Here is an 11,364-nt window from a genome sequence, read left to right as displayed (position 1 = left end):
CCAAGAGTTGTTCTTTCTTTGGATTGGAGGCCCAGGGCTGCTGCAGCCAACTTCTACCCTCAGGGATAAAGCGTCACCTGGAGGAGGCCAGGGCTGGGGAGAGAGACAGAGATTCCAAGCCAGAGCCCTTCCCGACCCAAGCCTGACCACCGAGCTGTCTCTCGGTGCATTCACTTCTGTGGGCCAGTAATTCTCTCTGTGGGATCAGGAAGACTGAAAAGCACTTAGCAGTTAAGGAGGAACAGAACTGAGTTCGTGCAAAGCCAGAGAGATGTGAATCTTGAAGTAGTTTGAGGGAGGGAGTGAAAAGGGGTGAACCCCGAGGGGCAGACAAACTGGGCACTCAGAACTTGTTGGAGAAATGAGCCTTCAGCTCGTGCTCGTCTCACTGAACCTCAGTTTTCTCATCTGCAAATGGAGATCTAGTCCCGGCTTCATACCACAAGCATGTAAATACCTGGGTCGACCAGGCATGCAGGTGAGCCCTGGGTGGTGGCCACCTACACCTGTGCAAATGGGGCCAGGTGCTTCCAACACTAGTTTCTTTAATCAATATTTTTTTTATTCAAGTACAGTTGATTGACAATGTGTTAATTTCTGCAGTACAGCAAAGTGATTCAGTTATACACATATACACTTTCTTTTTTTAATATTCTTTTCTATTATGGTTTATCATAGGATCTTGAATATAGCTCTCTGCGCTATACTGTAGGACCTTATTGTTTATCCATTTTGTGTATAATAGCTTACATCTTCTAACCCCAGCCTCCCACTCCATCCCTCCCCCAACCCCCTCCCCCTTGGCAACCACCAGTCTGTTCTCTATGTCCACAGTTCTGTTTCTGTTTCATAGATAGGTTCATTTGTATCATATGTTAGATTCCACGTAGAAGTGATATCATATGTTGACTCCAGTTTCTGGTCTTGGGCAGAACTCAGTAGTTGCAAGCTAAGGCTTCTCTGTGGTTTGCATCAGTGGTACGTGTTTAACGACTCTTTAGAAAAATAAAAAAGGCTCTGCTTTCTTGCATTTGCCAATTTTCATGAAGTAAATGCTACCACCATGATTAAATGCAAGCTCCAAGCGGGATGCTGTCACTGAGGAATTGGGAAGAGGAGCTCACACTTAGCCCTTAAGAGCCATCGTAACTGGCTCCAAATCTCCACCGGTTTCTGCAGCCCTATTACTTTTCACGCTCTGAATGTTAGTTAGGAGTCTTTCCCTCTCCTGGCAAAGGTGGGCAAGTGAGAAGCCAGGCAGGAGATGTGAGCTTTTGCAATTTGTCAGATGATTGATACCGCCCAGCCAGAGGGCCGGGGCAAAGGATGCTTGTACAGCAGACGGGGAAGGAAGAGTGATACCTATAATACAGAGAGGGGCGTGCGATTTACGAAAGTGGATTTATCTTTTTTCTTAAACAAGAGGGACGGGGAATGCCACTCCATAGCCAGGACGTTATCGCTCTGTCCTTGCTTTTCTAGCTTTTGCTCTAAGACTTCCATCCCAGCAGGGCAGCACTGCAAACAAGTCCTCACTCATCTCCCGGCACCATGCTCCTTACCTCTGACCTGTCCTGCAGGGGGACTCGGTGACCTCTGGGCGGCAATCCTGTCGCTGGCAGGCTGGGTGGGATTGAACAAGGTTCTAATCCCCTCGGCTTCACCCGCAGAGTGGGGATCACAACGTCTACCCTACATGCTACTCAAACATTTTTTGACACCTATCATGTTGCTTCTTGGGAAACACAGCTGTAGAGAGGGAGATATTTGCTGATCTATGGAACATGCCAAGTATGGCGTATGTTCTCCTTACACCATGGTTTTCTTCCTTTTCTTCTTTGCTGAGATCCACTTTACAAACTGACTTCTCTGTTCTGAAAGCTCCATCAGCTTCTTCCTCTGTACTGGAAAAAGCTCACATTCCTTTACTGTTTGGACTCTCACAGTTAAGATGTCCAGGAAAAAAATTCTATCGAAATTGAAGCTGTGCTTACTCTCTGGCCGAGTAATGCCATTTCTAGGAATTTAGTCTAGAGACACACAACAGAGCAATACACACATACATGGAAATTTGTTGCAGTGTTGTTTGTAACAGGAAAAATAAAAGAAAAATATTCATCAATGGAGGGAGAGAAAAATAAAGAACAGTACACTCAACCATCTGAGAAAACTTTCTAGCGCTTAGCACGGCACCCGACATGTAATAGGCTCTCAGTAAATGTTGAATAAATAAATAAAATGCAGTGTGACCATTTCAACAGAAAGGACAGATCTCAATCAACGGAAATTGACTGATGCTCAAGATTAAGTGAAAAACGCAAGTGGCAGAACAGCATATGCAGGGTTTTTTTTTCTATTTTATTAAACAGATTTATTCTCCTTTGCTCTCTCTGCATCTGAATTCCTTCAAACGCCCAGAAAATATCTGTAAAGCTGTAGAAGAAACACTTTGGCATTAACTTCTAGAGAACGAGACGGGAGACTGGTTGTATAATCTGCTTTTTCCATTCAACGATACGCATTAGGCAAATTTACCTGAAAACCAGCATAGCTCTGCATCACCATTCCTCACGACTGCCTAACATTTCATTACATGGAGTTTTCATCGCTTGTTTGTGTTGCTATTTAAGGTTATTGCCAATTTTTCACCATTATAAATAGTGCCAAGACGAACACTGGGCACACATCTTTGCCCATAGAGACTGTATTCTAGGTGCCAGGGAAAAACAAGTCTTTCATGTTTACATTGAATGCTCTGTTTCTTGATTAATTTTGAAGGCGTGACATGGCTCAGCCACTCACCCGCCTCAAGGCCGCAAACCAGAAATCCTCTGAATCTCAGTAAATCTCAGTTTCCTCATCTTGAGATAGGAGTTTCCAGTCCCAAGGGGTCATTACAAGAATAAGATATGATCAATGAACGGAAATCGATCAGCTCACGCAGGTTCACAGTAAGCTCACGACATTCAATAAATAGCAGGTATGATTCTTACTTGAAGTCAATGGGACAAGAAGAACGAGGCGACGGGAACAAGCCGTGATTGAGGGAGCTGGGAACTCAAAGGCAGGCAAGAGCGAGGTCAGATACTGTGGCCCGGCCCAGAGGGGCACATGGACTGGAAGAGGGCAACAGCACAGATGGTGGTCACTTGTTCCTCCTCTCTTCTAAAGAGAACATTTTCCAAGAGTCCCTCTCGATTCTAAAGACACGGGCCCATGAGGATCATGGGGATATTCTGTCATCGGCAGGAGAGACTGAATCACCCACTCAGTGAAAAACAAAGCCAGGGCAGCCTGACTCGTAGAAGCCGCAGCACAGCCAGACTGGCCCTTATGGGGAAGCCACAGAGGTCTCACGGTCAGGTCCTCGGCATTGGGTCTGGGGGCCTGTGGAGGCCTGAAGCTGCCCGCTGTGATGGCAAGAGGAACAGGGTCGATCCATGGACGTGGATCACCTCCTACCTTCTGAGGATGCCCAGAGATTCTAGAAGAGGGGAACTTGTTCAAGGGCAGGAGTGGGCAGGGGGCTCAGTGGATTTGAGATTCAGTTATTGAAGCACCTGCTTCTGTCCTCTTTAAAGCCTGGGGAAAGAAACCGATGCTGCGTTTGCCCAGGTGGCTGGATGAGGCACTTTGAGCTCAATTGAATTGAAATTCAAATTGCTGAAGAACTGGCTTCAGTGTCTCCTTTGTCTCCATTGCCCAGGGGTGTGTGAGTATCAGACACCGCGAGAGCAAGGCACCCAGCACATGGGATGTGGGTGTGATGATTCTTTTATTCTTTTTCTTCAATATCTTTATTGGAGTATAACTGCTCTACAGTGGTGCATTAGCTTCTGCTGTATAACAAAGTGTATACATATATCCCCATATCCCCTCCCTCTTGCGTCTCCCTCACATCCTCCCTATCCCACACCTCTAGGTGGTCACAAAGCACCGAGCTGATCTCCCTGTGCTATGCAGCTGCTTCCCACTAGCTAGCTATTTTACATTTGGTAGTGTGTATATGTCCATGCCACTCTCTCACCTCGTCCCAGCCCACCCCTCCCCCTCCCCGTGTCCTCAAGTCCACTCTCCATGTCTGTGTCTTTATTCCTGTCCTGCCCCTAGGTTCTTCAGAACCTTTTTTTTTTTTTTTAGATTCCATATATATGTGTTAGCATACGGTATTTGTTTTTCTCTTTCTGACTTACTTCACTCTGTATGACAGTCCCTAGTCTCCATCCACCTCACTACGGATAACTCAATTTCGTTTCTTTTTATGGCTGAGTATATATGTGTATTGTATATATGTGCCACATCTTCTTTATCCATTCACCTGTCGATGGACACTTAGGTTGCTTCCACGTCCTGGCTATTGTAAATAGAGCTGCAATGAACCTTGTGCTACATGACACTTTTTGAATTATGGTTTTCTCAGGGTGTGTGCCCAGTAGTGGGATTGCTGGGTTGTATGGTAGCTCTATTTTTAGTTTTTTGAGGAGCCTCCATACTGTTCTCCATAGTGGCTGCATCAATTTACATTCCCATCAACAGTGCAAGAGAGTTCCTTTTTCTCCACACCCTCTCCAGCATTTACTGTTTGTAGACCTTTTGATGATTCTGACCGGTGTGAGGTGACACCTCATTGCAGTTTTGGTTTGCATTTCTCTAATGATTAATGATGTTGAGCAGGGTGTGATGATTCTTATCGTTTCTTCCCCCGACGAAACTTGAGACTCTCAGCAGGAGACAGACGTAGGCTGTACGGACTTCATTCATTCAACAAGTGTAGTGGTTAGCGCCTTCCAAGTGTCAGGCACCGTTCTAGGTGCTGGGTGTACGGCGCCTGCTCTTGGGGATTTCATATTTGAGTGGGAGATTTTGATGGGAGAGAGCATATTGCCAAGGAGTGATGATTGCTAGTAAGAAAAGACATCCAGGGCGAGGAGATAGGGTGTGATCCCGTTGTTGGCTTAAAAAGGATGGTCAGGGAAGGACTATGGAAGGAGGTGGGTTTGGAGCAGAGACCTGAAGGAAGTGAGGGTGCAGGACATCTGAAGAAGTGCAGCCTGTGATGCCCCGAAGTGGGGGAACTTTGGGTGTTTTGGAAGAACAGCTGTGGCTGGAGCACAGCGAGTGGAAAATGGTTGAAAATGGGCCCTTGGACGAATCGCTAGGAACTCAGAGGACATAGGAAGGACTTGAGATTTGATTTTCTGTGTGAAGAAAAGGCTTTGAAGGCTTTCCGGGAAGGGTGATGCAATTGTATTTATATTTTTAAATGATCCCTCCGGAGGTGGCTGAAGGGAGAAGAGCCTGCGATGGGGGAGGGGGCTGACCCAGAATCTCCTTAAGTAGATCATGCATTCCAGACACCCCACCCCCTCCTCCCAGAGGAAATTAAGACACTTGGGCCCTTTTTATTCCATTAAGGTGAAGGCAGAAAAGATTACCGTCTCAGCTCCATGGGGGAAATCACTTATTCAATTTGCAGTCATAACCGCTTTTGCCCAGACGTCATCTGAAGAATGATGCCTCCACCCTTGTGCAGGCCCTCCGGTGAAACACTGGCGAGGTTCCCCCAGAGCCAGGCTGGGACGACTTCACCGTGGCCGACCCCTGTGTAGTGCCACCCAGGGCCCAGATATGAGTGAGGTCCGGGGCAGGGGAAGGCTGGCATCACAGAAGACCAAGGACTCCAGGCAACTGATCATTTGCTTCTAACTGAAGAGTCTGGGTTCCAGGAACAGAGAGACATTGCGAATCCTACTTCATGTTTTGCTAGACACAGATGTCGTTTCTTAAAAGAGAAGTCTGCAATTTTATGAAAAGGAATAAATGGATTCTGACCCCAAATCTCATCTTTGTGTGAATTTTCTCTACTCTTGAAACGAAAAGAAAATGGAGCAAAGAGGAAGCGGATATTATCAAGTGAAGTATTGAAATAATGGGTCTTTGAAGGCTTAAAAATCCTCCATATGACATCCATTGTTTAAAGGTGAAATTACCTTTGTGGAAGACCCCATACAAAGATGACCAGGGAAACTGGTGGCCAGTCAAAGCTCGGCTTAGTATGGGCATCCCCTCTGGATGCCTCAGAAAGGGGGCTGTTCACTTGAGGCAAGAGTGAGTCTTACAGAGTTTGGGGCACAGATTGACTAGGATTTGTACATGAGATAACTAGCAAACCTGTGGTCTTATCTCTAGAATTATGCGCCCAAGCAGAACAATTACTCCTGTCATCTTACTGTGAAACATATGGGAGGGGAGGAGTGGCTACTACGGCAATCTATGCTTTGAGGCTTTGTGCTGTGAACATTCATGCATGGATACAGACCCTCTGTCTTGACCGTAAAGGTACAGTTCATTCACAAAGTCTGGTTTTCAGTTCATTTCGCACTATTTTAGCGAGACTCGTTCAAGTTACGTCTTGGTTTTCCTATCTGTAAAACAGGCGTGAAGGATGATTTTGTCTGATAATGAAGCAACTACGCGTCCTAATATTCTATAAGTTAGCCAAAGGCAGTCATTTCCAAGCTTTTATGAAACACTTGTGTCTGTGACAATTTTGTTAAATGTTCTGGGAGATATACATCACTCTTCTACATAGTTTATAAAGTTATTGGCATATATATACATACATACGCACACGCATGCAGGGTATACTATGTTGCCAAATAAATACTCTACTGATTCAATCAGAACCATTGTGCGGGGCCCACACGCGGAACCTCTCTCTTCTTAAGTCACAAGATTTATCCTTCCTGTGTCTTCTTCCCTTGGAAGCCCATTAAGTGTCTTAGGTTCATCTTAGAATCTCTTTCCGACCAAGTTGTGAATAGCTCAGATGTAATTTTCAGCTAAATCCTGGAGAAGACCTAGATTTTTAAAAGGACTGCCTCGGGACTTCCCTGGTGGTCCCGTGGTTAGGACTCTGTGCTTCCACTGCAAGGGGCACAGATTACATCCCTGGTCGGGGAGGGGAACTAAGATCCCACATGCCCCATGGTGCGGCCAAAAAAAGAAAAAAAGGACCGTCTCTCTCCAAGCAAATTTAATGCAAAAAACCCCCCAAAATAGAGAAGGGCTGTGTTCAAAATACTGATTTATTTTAGGTGATGGGACGAAGGGTGATTGTTTCTTTTTTGCTTCTCTATCTACTGTTTATAATACATTTATCTGTCTCTTACTCTTTCTTTGAAATTGACCTTTACTTGCTTAGTTATTATTAATTTTCTAAGCTATTTCTTTCTGTACCCCTGTTCTGGAAAGTACTTATTGGAAATCCTCTCAAAAGGTGGAACTGCTGATCTGGGGGGTTAAGTATGTGCTACCAGGCGACCCCCCAGGAGGAGGGCTGCCCGGGGCTGACGTTTCTCGAGGACACCTCCTGCCAGGTAAGACCTCTGGTTCCCTTCTCTGGAGGAATGGGCTGGGAAGTTACACTGTTTTACGGTTTGTCTTCGTCATCCCCAGGCTGAGCATACTCTGAGCTGACCAGTACGCACCTCCCAGAAAGTTCATATGGAGCCCAGTCTGTGGAAACGCACCTGTCACTTCTGGTCCCACAGAGCACTTGAATACAGTGCTAGAAACCCCGGCAAGAGCTTTGGGTTGAGCAGCTTGTTTCAAATGGTGAAGCGTAGTTGGGGAGTTGCTACTTTAATAATTGGTAACTGATACCACGTGCTTCCTGAGAAGAGCACCTTGTCAATACTTAAGAAGTGCAACTCAGATATATACCGGCCTCTTCCATATTTCTGGTAAGAAATTTGTTGTACAATTTGGAGAGTTGTGCAAAAAAGGATGGCCTCCCAAGAAAAGGAGGTTTCAGGTTTATGTCAACGTACTTAGCCCACTTTGTCTAAATTGAACTCTTACCTAAGAGATCGTCCCGGGCTTCCGCGGTGGCGCAGTGGTTGAGAGTCCGCCTGCCGATGCAGGGGACACGGGTTCGTGCCCCGGTCCAGGAAGATCCCACATGCCGCGGAGCGGCTGGGCCCCGTGAGCCGTGGCTGCTGAGGCTGTGCGTCCGGAGCCTGTGCTCCGCAACAGGAGAGGCCACAGCAGTGAGAGGCCCGCGTACCACAAAAAAAAAAAAAAGAGAGAGAGAGAGAGAGATCGTCCCAACGGTGTCTCAGCCAGATAGCTTTCCTACCCTGTTTCTGTATGGTCGTCACAGCAATTGATTAGATCACTATGATGGTGCGTCAAAGGCACGGGATGCTTGCTCTGCCTGTCTTCTTCCCACTCCCGCTGAGACTTGAGAAGTGACCTTCAGGGTCTGGGCACAGCAAGTCCCTAGGGCTGGTACCTCACCTGCCTCTCCAGGGCAGAACTTAATTGGGCCACTGTCACAGCACCTTTGTCTCCATCAGTCATCTCAGTCTCAAACCAATCTGACCACAGTTGGTTTTTCATCGAGAATTTCTATCCCAGCAGAATTATAGAAAGCCAGACTTTGGCCTGTTAGAATCACATGGCTTCATGTTCTGTTGATCCATTCCAGTTTAAATGGAAGAGTTATTTTGAGAAAGCTTTACATTTTAGGGCTTTCTATTGGTTGACAAGCTTCTAAATGGTGCATCCAGCTCCAATGCATCGCGCTCACCGTCGAATGTGAAGCTGGCTTCCAGCTGGAACACTGCCATTTGCCGACTTGGGAACTTTCCCTCTGTGAACCTCACTTTCTTCAGCTGAGAAATGGAGGTAATAATCTAGTGAGCAGGGGAATTGAAAGTTACAACTGAGGGCACACAGCGGTTGTACAGCAGATGTTATTTTCTTTATGATTAAAAAAACCTGAGAATCGCCTCAACAAAGAATATATACAGCTAGCAAACAATCATAGGAAAAGATGCTCCACATCATACATCACCAGGGAATTGCAAATCAAAACAACAAATTAAAGCCACTATACACCTATTAGAATGGCTAAAATCCAAAACACTGACGAGCGTTTGTGGAGCAACAGGAACTCTCACTCATCGGTGGTGTGAACGCAAAAAAAATGCTAGTCGCCATGGAAGAGAGTTCGGCAGTCTCTTACGAAACTAAACATACTCTTACCATACAACCCAGCAGTTATGCTTCATCGTACCTACCCAAATGAGCTGAAAACTTACATCCGCAGAAAAATCCGTACACAGGTATTACTACAACTTTTTTCATAATTGTCAAAAATTGGAAGCAACTAAGATATCCTTCAGTAGGTGAACGGATAAAAAATTGTGGTCCATCCATAGAGTGGAATATTATTCAGTGCTAAAAAGAAGTGAGCTACCAAGGCATGAAAAGGCACAGAAGAACCTGTAAGTCATGTTACTAAGTAAAAGAAGCCAAACAGAAAAGGCTACACATTCTGATTCCAACTATACGAGACTTTGGAGAATTAAAACTAGGGAAACAGTAAAATCATCAATGGTTGTCAGAGGAGTGGAGAGTGAAAGGGATGAACAGGCAAATCACAGAGGATTTTGAAGGCAGCGAAACTGCTCTGGAGGATACTGTAATTGTGGACACATGTCGTTATACATTTGTCCAAACCCAGAGAATGTATAGTGAGTGAACCGTAATATAAAATTTGAATTTGAGTGATAATAAAGTGTCTATGGAGGGTCATCAGTTGTGACAAATGTACCACTTTGGTGGGGAATGTTGATGGCAGTGCTCTGGAGATGAGGTGTGTGGGATCCCTTCATACTTTCCCTTCAATTTTACTCTGAACCTAAAACTGCTCAAAAGAAAAAGTCTGTTAATTTAAGAAGGAAAAAGAACTAACCCTGCTCGTTTAAGCCACCTGATATGTGTTCATACTAGGATGTTTATTTTTTTAAAAAAAGAAAGGGAAAAAAAGCAAACATTTTTTAAGGTATCAACTTAACATTAAAAATTATTTAAATGATAAATGGTTTTAATTTTCAGAAAGTCTATCAGTAAGGAGACAAATTCTGTAAGACCTAAAGTAAAGAAGAAAGCTATTAATCATTTAGGGTTTAGACCCCCAGACAGACAGCCAGTCTGAACTTTAAAAATGTAATCTGCTCAAATATCAAATGAAAAATTCATTCATAAAGCTGAGTAAATGGCTTTTATGGCGTAGTATTGTTCCTTACATTTTGGAACTGAATCTAAGAGGCAAATGTCATTGTTTCATGTTGATATCATAAGCTCAAAATCCAACTAAAAAAAAAAAAATCAGTGTCCTAATTGAATGTGTATCCACTTCACCACTACAGCTTTTTATAAAATCTATGGCTGCACATTCAACAACCTATTTATGAAAGGATTTATTATGACCAGAATTTGTGGCTAAATAATAATCACCTGGTGAATAGACAAATTGTGGCAATTCGTAGAATAGAATACAACCTGCCAATAAAAATAGAGGGAGCTACTGACATACACACTCCAGATGAATTCCAAAACCATTATGTTGAACAAAAGAAGCCAGACACAAAATGACACTGTATGATTCCAATTATAGAAAACTCTAGGAAAAACAAATCGAGCACTGAAGTAACAAAAAGCCATCAGTGTTTTCCTGGGCTGGAAGAAGCGGAGGAGAAACTGTACAAGTTATAAGATTTTGTAACTATATCTTGATGGTGTACTTACTTTTCAAGACCCTTCAAACTGTACGCTAAAATGTACCCTGTAAAGTTTATTTTAAAATAAGTAGAAATACCTCTGAGAGTGATGAATGCCATCAGTGACCCCCCACTCCCCACCCCACTTGTTGATTCTGCCGGGGGTTTGCTCTTTTTCTGGGTTTCCTAGACTCTTCTCAATTGTATTCAAAATTTGGCATAATTTTCCACTGGCAATTGTTCAAAGCTGTCACCAAGGAGTAGATGTGCTCCTCTGTCCCAAAATAAGAACTATTGGACTAAAATAAGGAGAGTCTGATGACTTTACATAGGGTTTGAGAATTTTTTAAGTTGCCAATATGTGAAGTTCAGGAGATTTCTCATTAAAAAAAAAAATGAAAGCAGAATTTCTGACTTCTCTGGAAATATCAGGTTGGCATCATGGTGCTCTAATTTCTCAAAGGCAGCAAGCAGCCCACTGGAGCTGAGGAGCAGGCCTGCGTTAGTTGAGACCATGTGCTCTCCATTAGCCACAGTCCCCACCCCTCCCTAGTGTCTTACACCAAGCTCCTTTACTGGTTGATATTACCAGCTTTGCCCCTTTAAGCAATTGAGTTTGCCACCTCTGGACTAGATGATCTGGGCTCTGTCTTTCTTTCTGGTGAAGTCATTCCATGCGGTGATAGAAGAGTTTGGTGAGAGGATACAGGATATCATAGGGGGTATAAAGTGAGAGGGTGAGAGTGTGGAGAAGGTGTAACTGAGCTCTGTGGGGCTCCTGTGTATAAAAGCC

Source organism: Phocoena sinus, chromosome 17 (assembly GCF_008692025.1).
Source record: "Phocoena sinus isolate mPhoSin1 chromosome 17, mPhoSin1.pri, whole genome shotgun sequence".
NCBI lineage: Eukaryota > Metazoa > Chordata > Mammalia > Artiodactyla > Phocoenidae > Phocoena > Phocoena sinus.
Note: the sequence above shows the minus strand (reverse complement) of the source record.